The sequence below is a fragment of the Pogoniulus pusillus genome, chromosome 21 (genome assembly GCF_015220805.1).
Source record: "Pogoniulus pusillus isolate bPogPus1 chromosome 21, bPogPus1.pri, whole genome shotgun sequence".
Taxonomy (NCBI): domain Eukaryota; kingdom Metazoa; phylum Chordata; class Aves; order Piciformes; family Lybiidae; genus Pogoniulus; species Pogoniulus pusillus.
The window spans coordinates 13,264,569-13,282,577 of NC_087284.1; the positions used below are offsets into that span (position 1 = coordinate 13,264,569).

Sequence of the window (18,009 nt, forward strand, 5' to 3'; positions counted from 1 at the left end):
AGGGTGGGGTGTTTTAGCTTTATCATTGGAAGCAGAATTCAGGATGAAGAGTAAAAGTAGCTGGAAAGCAAAACATGGAAGGTCTTACTTCAAATTGTGCAAGGCAACTGGCTCTGATGTGTGAAACTCATCACTCGGGAACTGACATTTAAAGAGCTCTTAGAAGCCAGTTCTGTGTGAGGGAGGAGCCTCACCCAGGGCTTTCCAGAGCGTTCCTCGCTCTAACCAGTTGAAGCTGAAAAGAACTGGTGGCTAAATGTGGATTAATGCAAAGTTATTCTCAGGTTAAATATAATGGCATCCTTAGCATGCTTTTGGCTTAAGAAATTTTCTAACACTTGTTTCCTTGAAGGAGCATCCCTTTGCTCTCCCACTTTGTTTCGTTGGCCTCCAGTCCTACACTGCTTCTCTAGAAATTAGCAACATGCACAAATGGAAATGCCAAGTAACTTGCTCAGGTTCATGTTTGTAGCATCAACACTCAGAAATAATTTTCTCAGATGTCCCCCAGGTTTGGATGCAGGCTTGGATACCATTTGTAGGGGTCCTGCCCTATCCAGGCACTGGTGTGGAGGCTGCTGGGTGACTTTCCTGCGCTGCCGGTCTGAATGTGCTGAACCTGTGGGAGACTTTTGACTGCATTTCCTGGGAGTTGTGGGAAGAAAGGCCAGGCTTGTGAAACTCCCTGGGAAACATCCATAAATCCCCATGAATCACAACCACTTTTACATTTCCTTTCAAATTACAAGTCATGGTGTTTGCTAAGGGAGGAAAAAAAATCAGAAATAGTGCTTTGAAAAGCACTCTTGAGTTAGGCTGTAAACAAAAGTGTCCTGAAAGTGACCAGTGCCAGTGTTTTTCTGTATTTAGGTCGGCCCAAGACAAATTGGGTCAGAGCCAGGCTTGAGGCTGGGATGTGCTGGCTCTATAGACATCACTATGTTTACTGCTTTCAGTGTGTTGAATGTTGAAGACTCACCCTGAGATTCCTCATCTCTCCCCTTAAATAACATCCATTGAATTATACAGGAGTATTTCCTTCCACAAGGCTAAAATACTGCCCTGTGTTTTCAGGGTTTGTTTGTTTGTTTTGGTTTGGGTTTTTTTGTTATTATTTTAATTCTTGCCATTTTCAGGGCTGTGAAGCATGTTTACAGCTGTGGGGATAAGTTTGTCCTCAGATAACTTCTATCCACCAGAAGGGGTGCTTTCAGCATACTTGGTTTCTCGGGCAGTCTTAATTCGCTATTGCCTGGTGGTGGGGAAGCAGAGAAAGCATTTGCTTCTCCTTCTCCCTCTTACTTGAAAGTCAGTGTGTCACATCTACACTTCACATTTATGGCATTCCTATGGTTGCTGCAATTCAGAACAATTAACCAAACAAGCAAACCAACCATCAAACATGCTTCTTCCAAACAGATATTTCAACATCTTTTCTTTCTTTCCATTTCCCCCCACTAAAACACTCCCAGTAGATGTCACTTCATTCATTGCTGTGAAATTAGTTTTCTGTTTAATATCCCCAAATCTCAGTTATAGACTTAGAAGTTCTGTACTTTCTGTTATCACTGTCCCAGGAGGGAGGTTAAAACACCAATAAATTTTGGGAAATGTTGAGGAAAGACTGTGGTGGGAGTCAAGCTGTAAATATACTATGCTGACCTGATTTTTTTGGTTGCTGTTTTGCCTTAGATGCAGGCTAACACTTTTCAGCTGCCTTTTCCATTTGCTCACTGTTGCTACATGTTAGACCTCCTTTTATTATCATCATTTTTGCTTCTTCTGTGAGTGATTACTTTTGTTAAATTATTTTGCCTGTTTTGTCAGAGTGGCTCTGGACCGCTAGAGAGGGAGCAGCAAGAGCACAGGTTTAAGGGAAAACGCTGAGGGAAGTAGGAGTAAGCATGAGAAAAACAGATGCTTGTTTCGTTGCAACAACCCCTTGTGCCTTTGCCAGTGGGTTTGTACAAAGTCGGCTCATATGATGTCTGCTGCTGGGGCATGAGAAGAAGAAGTCCATGCCTCAGTCACTGCTGTTTGATAGCTTGGTGTGCCAGTGCCGTGATGGAACTGCAGAGGTGGTGTGAAGTCTGCAAGCAGGTATTGGTACCCTGCTCTGAGGGATGTTGCCGCACCGCGGCAAAAGAAATCAGCCACTGAATCTGTGTGTCTTGGAATGGTGCTCGGCATAGTCCTGATTAGCCGTGAAGGACGCCTGCTACTTTCTGGTGCAATCTGACATGCCCCAGAAACACGTCTGCCTCTCAGCCCCATTTGTCATTAGACAATACACTCTACAGCACTTGTAAAAATAACTCAGGTACCTCTAATCACTTGTTACTTGGGTGCCAAATAGAATAAGTAGAACAGGATATTTTTTCATCAAGTTCATGTTAAAAGGAATGTAAAACCCATTAATTTATACAAAGTCATAAAAACCTGGGCCTCCAGTTATTTTCAGAGCCCTTAGGGTGAAATTAACCCTCAGGTAGAGGCTTTTAAAAGTATTTTACAGTATGCCAGTCCCATGGGGGCATCCGAATAAAGATGTGTTGTAGAACATTTTTACTATATAATTTTCAACTTCAGTATCTGCCTGGATCTCTTAATGTATTGGCTGAATTCTGATCTCGCATACATTTGTTGATCCCTAGCCTTAGATTGAGAGTTCCTATATAAAGCCACCTTAATAGATGTGTCATCTTGATAAAACACTGACACATAGTAAAGCAATACTTAATATATACTATATAAATGTTTACTATCTACTTATTATATACAAACTTGAGATTAATCTGGTAGCTATATGTGAAGTAGTATAATTATGCATATATACACTATATATACATCATCCATTTCCATAAGTATAGGTAATTTTTAGCTCTTGTGGGGAAAAAACTCAGAGGAGAGGATGGAATGGTGAATGCCACCAGGTTTACTGTGATACACCGAATAAAGCTGGCCTCTAGTCCAGACTAAAGAAAATATGCCATGACTTAACATGACATTGCTAGCTGAAGAATGTAACTTCAGACCAAGAGTAACTGATTGCACTTTCTTATAATGCTCCCTGCGATTTGATGCTACTTTTCCTGTATGTTTTCTTTAATTTTCATCTTTTATGTGAAAGCTGAACAGACTGAATTTGTTTGTAATTTGGAATTTAAAGCAAGGCTCTTTGTTAAAAGCCCAGAGGAAGTTTCCGTATGACTTATGGGCCATTTGGGCTCAATTGAATTTAATGGGTTTCAGCTGCACCTCCACAATGGCTTTGAAGGAAGTGAAGGGAGATCTATAGGTCTTAATTGCTCAAGACTGGCTTGTTTCTTTTGAAAAGGCTACTTGCAAGAAGCATGTTGGGAATATTAAAATATATATCCTGAAAGGGATGAAGGAACTGCCGTTTGAGGAGGGGACTAAGATGTAACTAGCTTTATGACATTACTCAACGTCTGAACCTCTCAGTTTGAACTGGTCCATGCTAAGTTCTTACTTGTTTGCTCAAAAACAATCAAATGATTGGAGGACATGGCTAAGCCAAACTTCCTTTATTGTCCTTTCAAGAAAGGAATGGAGGCCTTGGAACTGACAAGATAGATTAGTCTGAGACCAAAAGAGAAACCCAAACAGACAGTCCCCGTGGCCTCTCTCACGCTGGTTGACAGACATGAGTCTTTGAGTCAGCAGGTGAACCATGACTTCTGAGAGCAGTGGTTTGTTTATGCTTCCACTGTACAAAGCATTTCAGTGGAACAGAACGAGTCTAACTGGGCAAATTTCCATTTTTATTTCATATTTCCTTCTGCATGTGCATTGCCACCTGGCCTTATAGATTGTTGTTAATAAGTTTGCTTGCTTTCTCCTTGGTTTTGGATTAGGAGGTGTCAGAGCTATCAGAAGCTTCTGTAACTGTATTTTCCAGGTAGGTAGAAGAATATGTGAAATTCAAAGTTAAGAATACAAAGGAACTATTGTCTTGCTCAAGTTAAACCAAGAGACCATATTACAGGAAGTTAACCTTTGGTGTACTTTATCATTTTGGCCAGCATCATACTGACAAGTAGGAAGGGGACATTCTCCTGAGGTACCCAGCAGATGAATGCCAGATGGTATTGTCATAATAACAGAAAAACCTCCCTAAATACCTACTGGTTGCATTCAGTACAAAAGGAACATTTTTCTTTTTCCAAATCCTGCAGGGCAGAACTCAGACAAGCATCTTAATGCAAACATCGCAGTAACTGAAATGTGAAGCTGGAATTCTCCAAAAGCTTTAAGTAGCTTTTTAGGTTTGATTCATATTGGGCCTAATGGATCCTCAAAGGAGAGAATGGTTTATCAGAGACAAGCATTTTGAGCACAGCATGTTTATGTGGTAGCTAAATGGGAGTTTGTTGCATGAAATAGAGAGGCTTGATGAAGAACAAAATGACAGAGCTTTGCTGATGAGACTAGTGCTGCCTATATTGTCAGGCTAAGTAGATTCAATCCCCAGCCCAGCACCTAGACCAAACTGAGGGGGTTAATTTTCTGTGGGGATCTTTCTTCCTTGTCGGTTTCTGAATCTTGATCAGCAAAGTGTGGAGAAATATCTCAGGCCACCATTTTCACCAGCACAGTGATACAGCAGTGCCGAGCTGAGTGGAAATGTGTTTACTTTTCCCATGTTAAAATATGTCCATTTCAATTTCCATGTAAGATTATAAGAACAAAAATATGCTGCCCTTTGGGGGAATGGCATTTGGCTAAATACCATGCATTGCTACAAACGTTAGATGTGAGGGGCCACATGCAAACATTTACATAGAAGAATATTATGGATGTGGAGATGAGCCTCAGTCCTATAGAAGAAATATTTCTAACTGCTTGCCTCTTTCAGGTTATGAAATTTATTGCCTGCAGATAGAGGCCAAGTAGGAAGGTTTGGTGCTGTGACAGAAACGGAATGGTTAGCTCTCCCCTTCATCTCTTGGCCTTAAATCCTTTCTGCAGGCTTTATACAGCCTGTTTTCCCAATAGCTGAGCTTACCCAGTTTATTAAAGCAATATGCTTGTCTGTGCGTGTGTCAGTCATTATTGTTCTGTATTCTGGCCTCTTCAAGATTAGAGAAGTCTTCCTCAAAGCTTCCCAGAAATCTTGCTAACATTTGTCTGTTCATTGTCTTTGCTGGTTTCATCTTCTTTCATTAACTAGTGTAGCTGGTGTTGAAAACCAAACAGAAGGTAATGACAGACCACAGTGAGCTGTCTGTTGCTGCAGATGGAGGATACCTCTAGGATTTGGGTCAGAAAACACTTGGCAAGCATCCCTCTGTATTCTTCTTGTCACATGTTGAAGCAGCCTGCTTAGTGGCAGGGGTGAAAAAGGAAGCTGAAATCTTAAAATGGCTGCAATACAATTTTTGGTTTATTTTTGGTTTAGCATCAAAGCTATTTACAGCTTATCTTGCCAATTTATTCATACTGTTGCTGTCATGGGTCTTTAATAGGTTTTGGGTTTTTTTTGCTTTCAGAACAGGGAGAAAAAAGCCCACATAGATCCCGTTTAAGTTTGCAATAGCAAGAGAAAATGAGGCTTGCTTATGCCCTCTTTAGAACCGGACCTTGGTGAGGTACTGTAAGAAGCCATTTGTTTTCTTTACACTCAGTTCAACTTCACACAGGCCTGCACACACATTCAGATGGTTTCCACTTGAAATTCCTCATCTAATCCAAATAGCTCGCAGCCTTGACTGCCAAGCTGTGAAGGGGCTCCCCCCTGTCCCGCACCTCCCCAGGCGTGGGGCACTCGGGGGCTGAGGAGGGCAGCATGCTCACAAAGTTTGCAGGCTTTCACTGCCTTGCAGATACACCTTCAAAAGCTTTGATCCCTCCTTTCTCTGCTGCTCGTAAAAAGAAGCAGAGCGATATTTGAGGGAGTGCTCGCCTTTGGAGACTCTTTATCACACGCACACGCTACTCTCATGGGCAGAGTAAGTTTGAGGTTTGCAAGCCTGCAGAAGGAGTTGCTGTGTTTAAAGCTGACAACTGGAGTGAATTGCACCATTAAGCTGTCTGTACCGTTGCCACTCTGTGTAAACTAACATCCCATACTGTTTATAGTTCTTCAGTACCGTCTTTTAAACAAATACTTTTTTCCCCTCTCATCTAGTGCACGAATGGGTTATGTAAGATTCAAGGTGGATGGATGGTGGCAAAGCTGTTAGACTCTCCTGCACTACTCTATCATCTTACCAGATGTTCTATCCAGGTAATGCCTTTTCATGGATTCATAGAACAGTGTGGCTTGGCAAAGACCTTGAAGATCATCTCATTCCAATTCCCCTGGCATGGGTAGGAACACCTTCCACTAGATCAGATTGCTCAAGGCCTCATCCAACCTGGCCTTGAACACCTCCAGGGAGGGGCCATCCATCACCTCCCTGGGCAACCTGTTCCAGTGTGTCACCACCCTCACAATAAAGAATTTATTCCTATTATCTAGTCTAAACCTACCCTCCTCAAGCTTCACTCCATTCCCTTTTGTCCTGTCACTACAAGCCCTAGTAAAAAGCCTCTTCCTGGCTTTCTTGTAGGCCCCCTTCAGGTACTGGAAGGATGCCTCCCTGGAACCTTCTTTTCTCCAGGCTGAACAGCCCCGAATCTTGAGCCTGTCCCCATAAGGGAGGTGCTCTGATCACCTTTGTGGCCCTTCTCTGGACCTACCCCCTCAGTTCCAGGTAGCCTTTTCCCTGGATTGGTTAGAAACTGTCAGTGCTCCAAAACCTTCCTTTGCCAAAACACGGTCCCTTGATGCAACTGAGGCTGCTGTGGCAGCAGTCTGGGGAGGCTGCTGCATGTGTGACGCTGCCCTGGAAAGAGTGACTGTAGAGATGGGAGAATGCTCACTTTTTGTTTGAAGTCCTACAGTTGCTGAGGTTGTATTGCCCTGAATTTATGGGGACCTGCAAATCCAACCACAATGCAGTACATCAGCAGGTTTCTCTGGTATTTAAGCAGTAGGAATTACTTTGCAGATTGTCTGGCTATCATCTGGAGAAGTACTTGATATGTATACGCATGTTGACCAAACTTCTTTGTTCATATTGCCTTACCAGTTGTGTTGCTTGTTGATCCACGGGATTAAGTTAGGCTCTAGAGACGTACAAAACCATAACAATTCAAGATGCATAATGAAGTAGATCATATCAGTTTTTTTCTTAGAGAGGGAAGGAAGTAATTTTGTTTCATGTTTTCCTTAATGTATATTAGTTTTTGTGGCTCAAATCCACACAAAATGAAAAACAAAAACAAAAACCAAAAGACCTAAACCAAAACAACCTAACCCAAACAAAACTAGGATGAATGAAAAGGCACAAGGATTATTGTCCAAGAAGCTCATAAACTAAATTTAGACTGAGGTGATGATTTAGATTAACAAGCAAAAGTGGGGCAATAGGTTAAGGAAGGACAAGGGTTATAGAAATAAGATTAAATGCAGTCTATGCAGTACACCCTTATACACTTTCTTATGCCCTGCTCTAGCCTGACCATGCAGAGAAATGGCCAAAGATTAGCTCTCAGGGGAGGGAATTGTCTTTGTGGTGTTTGTTTTTATAGTGCCTAGTTCAATGGGACACTAATCCCCGTTTGAGGTTTCTGAGTGCTATACCAATACCAATAATACAGAGAAAATAGTAGCAATCTGATGCTTTCACTCAGCTCCTGAATGTTGTGTCCCTTTTTCTGACTGAGCCTAAAGTGAGGAAAAGGAAGGACTCTGCTGCATGTATGGATGCAGCTGTTATCCTGGCTGTTCATTCTTACCTTTTGGAGTTTGCTCATTCTTTTCAGAAAGGATGTTTCAACCTCTGATTAAGTTTTATAGTAACCCTGTCCCTCTCTCTGTTCAATACTCAGAAATAACTGAAAAGTCTGAATATGCAGAGGTAGGAATTAGGAATACCAGAAGAGGGGACCATACAGTATCTCAGCATAGTTTGGAGTCCAACTTCTGATAAGGAAGCAGGAAAAGGACAGATGATTTTTCCATAAGAAGACAGTATCTCTCAAGGATCATTTCCCAGAAACTCAGATGTTGCGAAAGAGGCATCAGAAAACATTCCTACCTCACCAAAGGTTTTTGCTTTTAATGGCCGAAGTGGAGCTTGGGTTTGAAACTATTGTTTCCTGGCCTGCTGATTCCTGGTAGGCCCAGATCCACCACCAGCCAGCAAAGCTTGCCAGAGTCAAAGTCAGTTGCTTGTAGCTTATTGTAGTTGATTTGGACTGAGCTGGGGTTAATTTTCCTCAAAGCATCTTTCTAGTGCTGTGTTTTGCAGTGCTGTAGCTGAGTGTTGACAACACAGCAGTGTTTTGGCTACTGCTGAACCGAGCACCCAGGCTGTGCTTTTCCAACACTTCCCTGCCCCTGTCCCTGCCCCTGTCCCTGCCCCTGCTGAGGGGACACAGCTGAGCCAGCTGACCAAGACTGGCCAGAGGGATATTCCATGCCATACGATGTCAGCTCAGATACAAGAACAAAGTGAAAGAAGGAAGTTTGGGGAGATTTGTCAGAGGAATGACCAAGCGTAGAGAGCCCTGCTTCCCTGAGACTGAACATAGTCTGATGGGAAGTAGAATCATAGAATCATGGAATCAACAGAACAAGGGGACACAGTTTCAAGTTGTGCCAGGGGAGATAAAGGCTGGATGTTAGGACGAAGTTATTCACAGAGAGAGTGATTTGCCACTGGAATGGGCTGCCAATGGAGTTGCCATCCCTGGAGGGGTTAAAAATTAGACTGGATAAGGCACTTAGTGCCATGGTCTAGTTGATTGGACAGGGCTGGGTGATAGGTTGGACTGGATGATTGGTGTGATCTATTGCTCTGCTTATTGTTATTATTAAATTGCTTCTATCTTACACTGTCTTTTGTTATATTTCCCCCTCTCCCCTCTCTCCTGTCCATTTAAAGAGGGGAGTGATAGACCAGCTTTGGTGGGCATTTGGTCCAAATCATGGCAAAACCACCATAGCTATGAAACTTAGGTCTGAGTCCCTTAGGGTTAGGGTGTTCCACTGGCTGCAGTATGCTGGTGGTTGACATTTATGAATAATTTGGGAAAATCAAATTGTGTTTAGAGCTTACTTTTACCTGTGGTCTGAGCCCAGTACTTAGGCCTCAGACATGCTTCTAACATATTCTGGCCACATTGTGAGGTGTTAGAAGTGTAGCTGGAAAAGCATTTAAATGCTGCTGCTGTTTTATTGGTTTTGGCCTTCATTCTCTGCTCCTTTACCTGTTATTTCATCCTTTAAGTCTAGCTTCTTCCAGAAGCACAAGCTGTCACATAGCTGGTAATTCTTATGTGTCCAAGTAATGTGAATTTGGGTTCAGATGACATGGTCAGTTTGTCTAATTACCTTCCTGTCACTGTAGCCAGGCCAGAAATTTAAGATACAGTAACTCATTTTATAGTCACTCTATCTGGCACTGATTATAGATTGAAAAAACTCTTTGCTCGAGCGAGATGTGTGGTAACATTGTTATGCTACATTAAAGTGCTCTTTAAAAAGAAATGAGATTCTTATGAGTGCAAGAGACTAGTATCCCCTACCACAGCCAGACCTGACACAGGCAAGGCTGCTCCTTAGCCAGGACTGTTAAATCCTTCAGGAAAGCCAGAAAACTATTTTTATTTGCTTTTGTGACCCCTATAGGATTTGGTCTTCAGAGAGGCTAGATAAACCATTAACTCTGGGCAGAAGAACACATGAGGTACCATACCTGTTCGTGAGGGCTGTGTGTGTTCATCTCTCCGTATATTTAAGACAGAAATACTCACTCTGCTTCTAAGTACTGTTTTTTTGTCTAGGGCTTCCTCTCAGCTTCCAAAAGCTGTCCCTTAAGCGCCACTTATGAATGGGAATAAATTATGCACTTTCAAATTGTCTCCTGAGGAATGAGGGCTTATATGTCTCCCTCTCACAGATACTATGATTTTACACTTTTCTTTCGCCAGCAGTTGAGTCTCCTCATTTGCTCATTGTATGTGACATGCATGTTTCATTTTCATTAGGACTTTTATAGTTTGAGAAACCTGCTGAGCAAGGGAAAGGGAAATGTCTGGGTGGAAGGGCTGCCTCCTGGAGGGAAATGGTCACAGGAGATCGTTGACTCTCCTGTGTCCTAGGTAGTGATGCTTTTGTCCTCCACAACATCTTCTGGGGAGCCCCAGAAGATGCAGAGTTTTGCTGACACTGAAGCCTGCATGAGACCACAGCCTTTACAACTGCTATTGAAAAGCAATATTTACTTATGAGGGGGAGGAAATGGGGCTGGAAAGTGGAAGGTATCAATCAGAAATACCCTCCTTTACTTTGCTGTCAGGATAAGACCAGAGCATAGAGAGTCTCTTCCTGATTAGCTTACCTTTTGCTTAAACAAAAAATTCCAATGTGGTACTTGTTGAACAGAAATTTAAGATAGACTCGGTATGGATTGGGCTCTCTGATGACTTAGGACTGACAGCAGCGAATAGGTAGTCCCTTGTAGATGATGAATGGCATGTCCTGACTGTCTTAATTGCCACCCAGCTATAAAACCTTTCTGGACTGATCATCACATACTGTTAGCCTTGTCTTTCACCAGGAGAAGGGCAATGCTTGGAAACCTTTATGGAAGAGAAATGAGAGAAGATGGGACACTGCTGCTCACTGCATTTCTCACGTTGACTTAACATGGCCAGATGTTACAGGCAGGCTATTCCTTTCCATGCCCACTAATGGCGTGAGTTCTTGGCCACTCGTATAATTGCTGCTAGTGCTCAACTGCTCAAAGGGAGCTGTGCGATCTGAATCAGGTATCTGAGCACTGCCATGGTGTCTGTTTTAACTGCTTATGAAATTGGTCAGACACAGAAAGAAACCTGAATTGAAATAAAGTAGTAGTAAAGAAGATTTTTTTTATTAGAAGCCAGCTCAAAGATATAATGTTATATAGCAAAATTAAACGACATTTATCTTTTGGTAAGTATATACAGCTTGGGTTTTGAGTACCCAAAGGATGCTTTCTTCTGGAAGCCTGTTACTGATAATGGTGCAGCATCTGAAATGTTAAGCGTGTTGTCTGAGCACAACAAAAACCTGATAGCTGCAAGTAGTGGTCTGTAAACTGTGTTTCCTGGAAGGCAGCTCCTACTGTGTGATGCAGTCAAACTTTCTTCATATGAAACCTTCAGGTACTCTGCCAATTCTTCTCTTTTTGCGTTCCACTTTCCTGTCACTTGGCATTCATTCACCTTGACATGTTATTAAAGTTGTCTCTGAAGCTGGCCCAAGGAGCCATACATATTATTTACATCACAACAGAGCCGAGAGGCATCAGACGGGGCTGAGGGGCTGTTGTGCCAGCTGCTATTTGGTCTTTAAGTACAAAGATAGACGAGTCCAAAGAGATTTCTATCTTGAATTTTAACAGGTAGACAGGGTGATGATTGTTCTGCTGATGCCTCAGATTCTTCATTCAAGTTGCTGTGAGTCTTAGGCTTTGTGAAGACCTCCTCTGTTGCAGGGATACCACCACTAGACTGAGATATCCTGAGTTTATCTCTTGATGGTGCAGAGGTCACAGCAGCCAACTGGTGGCATGTAACACATGCAGGGTAAAACTAAAGTGATCACAAAGATTTCACAAATTCTTTGCAGGTCTAATCTAATGCTCACGTTCAGAGCTTGTGTGTATTGCCACCTCAAAAGAATCCCTCTTAGTCCCTCAGAATCAACCAGATTTTTGAAAGCTTTTCAGTGGAAAATAACACCCTTTAAACCATTTAAAGCCGTGTTAGAAAGTCATCCTGTAAGTATACAAAACACTGGAGACCATCATATGCTAATCTGAGCTTAACAAAACACATAGCATTACCAAGTGTAATTACACAGTCAGGCTATTAGTAGCTTTACCTCTGTCTGTTCTCCATCCTGCTTTCAAGCTGCATCCTTTCCTTTCATCTTATTCTATACCACATGAAACAGGTGAGCTGTAGCCTTTATGTAGCACAGGGCTCCAGTCACATGGCTCTCAAAGCTTCCTATCTTCATTTAATCACTTAAAATAAACAAAATAATCGAAGGTCTTTGATGAACTCCATGCCAAAATTTAATTCTGTTAAGCACTGAAAGCTTACCAAGTTAAAACAAAACAAAACAAAACAAAACCAAACCAAACCCCACCGAACCCATAAGAAAAAAAATTCCTAGGAATATCCACTCTGAAAAGCTGCCCTGAGGGGTACATTTGTAGCTTAGGAGAGTATCTCTCACAAATCACTCAGGTATCATCACTAGCAAGCTCCACAAAAAGATAACTCCAATGCTTTTTACTGTCAAGGCAACACTGTGGTTTCTGCACCCCATTTGTTCATGCGTAGATAGTAACAGCATCCACTTTTTATCTGATTCCATTTGAATTTTTATCTTGACTCAACTGCTACTGATTTCTTGCAGGAAAGTATAAGTTGTTTAAGCTTTTCTTCACTAGTAACAACTTTTGACAGTGAAGAGATGATGAGACTTCCTCCAAAGTTTGTATTTGGTACCTCACTGTATTAGATGACAATGCCGAGGAGTTAAACTGGATAGAGCAATGATTTGCAGTTTTTGGTGTCCTTGAATGTATGGGAGGGAGCAGAGAATTATTTTAAAGGAGTCTGTGAAGGGTTACTCAGATAAGGCAGACTGATGACAATTGCCTTGGAAGGAGCCTGAAGGGGCCCTGCAAAGTGCTGTGGGGTCTGCAAACTGGAAAAGATTAGAGCCTTGGAGCTATGCTATCTACCCTAATTTAGAAGCATGGGTCCAGTGTTATCTGTTGTGTCATTCTTTGGCACAAACAGCACAGGATAACCTCAAATTGTCACATATAGAATCACAGGGACCTCCTCCCACCAAGATCAACTGACCCCAGAGAGTGCAGATATTGCTCTGACAGGCATACAACAGTTCTGTTTGTCTCCATTATATGTTTTTCTTGACAGTATCAGCTGACTTGATAGTTTTTGGTGGGTATGTGAATGTTAGGACTCATCACAGGTCCTAGGATTAGGCCTCTGAGAAGCTGGAATAGTGCCTTATAGGTAAGAAATATTTCCTGACCTTCCTGTATTTCCATGAACAAGAACAGTGAGATGTCTTACTGAGTTTCTGTGAAGGTCTGTGATACTTCTGGCAGTGGAGGAGACTTAAGATGTCTGCTAGTATGAAAATAAAACCCAAAAATGTGTATGTGAGCTTGATTGTGAGACAAAGGCTGTATTTCCCACACAGATAAGTATGTGGTGATAGTTTTGCTGTGAGTTCATCTGCTCTGTGAAGTCACCTTCCTGACATGGTGGTCACTTTTGTGTATGTTTGCTGAAGACCTCTGAAGATCACAGTATCACAGTATCATCAGGGTTGGAAGAGACCTCACAGATCATCAAGTCCAACCCTTTACCACAGAGCTCAAGGCTAGACCATGGCACCAAGTGCCACGTCCAACCTTGCCTTGAACAGCTCCAGGGATGGCGACTCCACCACCTCCCCAGGCAGCCCATTCCAGTGTCCAATGACTCTCTCAGTGAAGAACTTTCTCCTCACCTCCAGCCTAAATTTCCCCTGGCACTGGTCCAACCTCTTGCTGCAGACAGGGTAGACTTTGAAGTTAGGTCAGGTTGCTCAGGGCTTTGCCCAGTTAAGCTTTGAGTATCTCCATGGGTGGAGATTCTACCCTCCAGGAAAACTTTCCAGTAGTGATTTTTTTTTGTTTTCATAGTGTCTTTCTGCCATTATATCTCATCAAAATTCTCTGGGGGCAGCTTACACCTGTTGCTTCTTATCCTCTTGCTGCACCTCCAAACAGAGCCTGGCCCTGCCTTCCCCATATTCTCCCATTTAGTAGTTGCTGACCACAGCAACTTCTTCCTAAATTTGAGCAAGCACAGCTCTCTGCCTCCCATCCTACATTATGTGCTCTACTCCCCTGATCATCTTGGTGAACTCCACTGGAGTCACTCTAGTATGCCCTCATCTGTCCTATGCCAAGATGGGAAGGCAGGACACAGCATTCCCAATGCAAACTCCTGAGTACTGAATATCACAGTATCACAGTATCACAGTATCATCAAGGTTGGAAGAGACCTTATTGCTGTCTACAACTACCTGAGGGGTGGTTGTGGCCAGGTGGAGGTTGCTCTCTTCTCTCAGGTGGCCAGCGCCAGAACAAGAGGACACAGCCTCAGGCTGTGCCAGGGGAAATTTAGGCTGGAGGTGAGGAGAAAGTTCTTCACTGAGAGAGTCATTGGACACTGGAATGGGCTGCCCGGGGAGGTGGTGGAGTCGCTGTCCCTGGGGCTGTTCAAGGCAGGATTGGACGTGGCACTTGGTGCCATGGAATATGGAGGAATAATCACTTCCCTCAACTTGCTTGCCACATGCTTGCTGAAACAACAGTGTTCAGGGTTGAATCCTGAGGGGAAGGCTGAGGTAAGCATGGATTAAGGAGGAATATGCTGTGGGACACTGAGTAACATTGCTACACGTTCCCATTGCGTGGTTTTGGCAAGCAGGGCGCCTGCTCACATCTCTCGGCCCTGCCCTGGTGACGAGACAGCCAAGATGCTCATGAATCACTGTGCTTCCAGTTGCCACAGCGGTGAGTTGCAGCACCCACGCAGGCAACTCACCCAGAGTGCAGCCTGGGAGGCGCAGAGGTTAGGGAGGCCACCGGCTGCGGTGCCAGACATTGCAGCTTCGTCTGCTCCTGAGAGTCTCACTTGCACCATGGCGATCGGTGGGAGTCGATGTCTCCGGGGTTGTTTCTCCCTGTGGTGGTTTGGGCTAGCTACCCTTTAAAAAGACCCCAGAGACAAAGTCCTGCAAAAAGAGGCAGGGACCTGGACATGCCAGGAGGTTGTAATGTTGCTCTGGTCAGCTTCCCAGCGTCACAGTGCTGTGGTAGGCCTGAGAGGCCACAAACGGGCTCAGCGTGCCCTGCTCTGTCCAGGCCATGTTTGTCTGCTCTCCCCTCGGCGGCTGTGGGGAGAAGCAACTGCGGTGAAGAGAACAAAAGAACCTGGAGCCCTAGTGTCTAAGGACTCCAAAGCGTGTGGGTTTTGAGCCTTGTCAGTAAGTTTTCTGCTGAGTTTTAATGTTAATGGCATTTTCATAGTTATTAGCAATCTTTGCCCGGATATCAACACTAATAGAGGTGATTGATTTTACATCATCATCTGTCACACACAGGTTATAAAGCAGTGCTTAGTTGATCTCTCTGTTTTCCCCTCCCTGCATCTCCTCCCCGCTCCTCTCCTCAAGCAGAGTGCATCCCCGCTGAGCTCAAGGTCTGTGTGGGAGATGGCTTCTGGCTGGCAGGGAATGTTGAGCCTGAGGTGGGGAGGGCAGTTCTGGCCTACTCTCAGGCCTGCTGAGGTTGGATGGTTGGACGATTCTAGAAGGTTTTGATCTGGTAAGTTTGGCCCAGTTCATGGATGTATTCATTCTCCCTGAATGCCTTTTGTACAGAGGTGCTTGTACATAGAATCTCCCTTTAAACTTCCAGTCTGTGTGCTGCATTTTTATTGTTGCTCCCTCAGAGGAGTCAGTACAATGCCTGTGCTCTGGTATCGAGTAGCCCATGGCCCTGAAGGAGCACACATCTTGTCCTTTCCCTCCGTTCCTTTGCATTCACTGTGGGAGCGGCAGGGGAGCTTGTTAACTGATTGATTTGCTGATTTGTTATTGAATTTGGCTGGAGAACTGTTGTGGGGGATTGTGTGGAGGGGAGTTGTCCCTCTTCTCCTAGCTTAATTTAGGAAGTGTAGCAAGCTCACCCAAGAGTGGGCAAATGTCTTTGTCAAGCAGTAGACAGATTTCATATGGGTCATCAGAGGGACTCCAACCTTAATGCTACCACCAGCAGCAGTCTTGCAGGAGCTGTGAACTGTTTGGAAGCAAATTGGCAGCTTTGTAACCAAAATCCAATTTTGCAGGAAAGTTAAAGTTGTGCCTTTTTTTTTTTTTTGGATGCAGTTTTCATGTTGTGAAAAGCAATGCATATGGAAACCCATTAAAGCCTAAGGCTATTGTTGACATACTCTTGACTCATTCTTGGCACTCCCTCCTTGTCTTCCTTCGATAGCTCAGCTGGTAGAGCGGAGGACTGTAGGCTGTGTGTAGAAAGTAATCCTTAGGTCGCTGGTTCAATTCTGGCTCGAAGGAAAGGTTTTGGAGTTTTCTTTATAATTTTTCTTCCCCCCCCGCCCCGAGCCTCTTTGTCTTTCACTTCTTTCTGGAATTCATAACTTTGCACAGCTGCACTCTCCAACCATGTGCTCATTGAGACCCCATGAGAAATTTAGTCTACTTAAAACATATCACTTTCGAGGATTTAATTTTCACTGCCTGCCTTGTTGCTTCACCTGATGCTCTGGGCAATGGTGCTTTGACCTTTGCCACCTCTATGCCCTAATTAGTTGATGCCCATCGTATGAACTTCTTATCTGCAAGGGCTCAAGACCTATAGACCCTTGCTAGCTAGAGCAGACCCACAGTGCACAGCTTGCAGAGCCTCTTTCAGTTAAGATGAATGTGAAAGATATGGGGAGGTCTGGTTACTGGTTGCTGGTTTCACCCCTTTTCCTATCTCATTCTTGCATTTTGAAGTTTTGGGGTAGAAACATATGAAAGGAGACAGCAGGCCAGGTTTACAAGGCATGCTAAGAACTCATTCACACGGAAACCAACACCAGAAACTTTCAGAGGGTAGGAAACAAGGCACTGTGATGTGCTAGAGAAAATTTTTGTTTCACACAGGAAATTGACTCATGGAACTCACTTTCACAAGACAAAACCAACTATGAGAGGTCTGTACGAAGCTTTATTGAAGAAGGAGTTTAGATGTTTACATTAAATTAGACAACATTAGGGAATCTAAAAGCCAAAGCTTATGCAAAACTTCTCACACACAACATCTCCTCATGCAAAGCATGGTGCTAGGCTGAGAAGGAGGTGGCAGCTTTATTCTGTGGCTTATCTTGCACTCTCTTAGTATTGTTTATTAAAAATTTTAAAATTATTATTAAATAGAAATATTTATTAGAAGTTAGAGTCAGATGCATCACAGAACCAGGAGTAAGCTGTGAATAATCAAGCAACTGTATCTCATTCTGGCATTATGAAAGATTTTTTTTCCTTCTGATGAGCATCAGATTAATGACCATCAGCCATAGCAGAGTACTGGTTTTGTTTGTCCTTCCAAATCCAGCTGCATTAATTCCTCTTCAGCCTCCATAGTGGTACACGCAGCCTCAGAACTATAATAGGTTTTCAGCACAAGGAGACACATAGCAGGAAGGAGGTAGTTCTGCCTCTCCAGTGGAGCAACAAAACCAGCTCTCCATGCCCTGAGCAGCAGGCAGGTCAACGACTGATTGCTCCATAGGTCCTTCCACAGCGAGACGGACCTGTAAAAGCAAGGGTGAGAAAGGCAAGCAGCCTCCTTTGCAGTCCTGCCAGGACTCTCTGGGAGGAGAATGCATAGCAGCAGCATCTCTGCTGGGAATCTGGCAATCACTTTACACAAGGAAGAGGTGAGGGATATGAGCCTGGGTGATGCCACAGGAGGAATTCAGATGTATTTGAAACCAGTTTGGATAATAAATCTTTCCCATGGCAGCTGGGAAAGATTTCCTCTTTGCAATGCACATTTTGCAGTCTTGGTGAGCAGTAAGACCAAGTAGGAACCTTTCCAAATGAGGGAATACATGACTCGTGCATTTAATTGCTGCAATAAGCCTGAAGCTTTTGGTTCAAAATCTGCCAATAATCATGAAAAGTAAATTGTTATGCTTGTATTGGAGAAGGGACCAAGGCTTTCTCTGAGACAGGGGTGTGGTGATGACTGATGAGTGGACTGACTGCCTCACAGGCATTTTTGTTGATGTACAGACCTTTGCTGACCTAATATTTCAGTACAGGTTGCACAAAGTATA

General features: G+C 43.5%; 1 non-coding gene across 1 annotated transcript; it reads left to right on the top strand.

Annotated features, from left to right (window-relative positions):
* The first annotated feature begins 16,147 nt into the window (after positions 1-16,147).
* Positions 16,148-16,237, top strand: TRNAY-GUA (transfer RNA tyrosine (anticodon GUA)). The gene is given in 2 exon segments: positions 16,148-16,184; positions 16,202-16,237. It is a non-coding gene; the product is annotated as a tRNA-Tyr (tRNA).
* Positions 16,238-18,009: the final 1,772 nt, after the last annotated feature.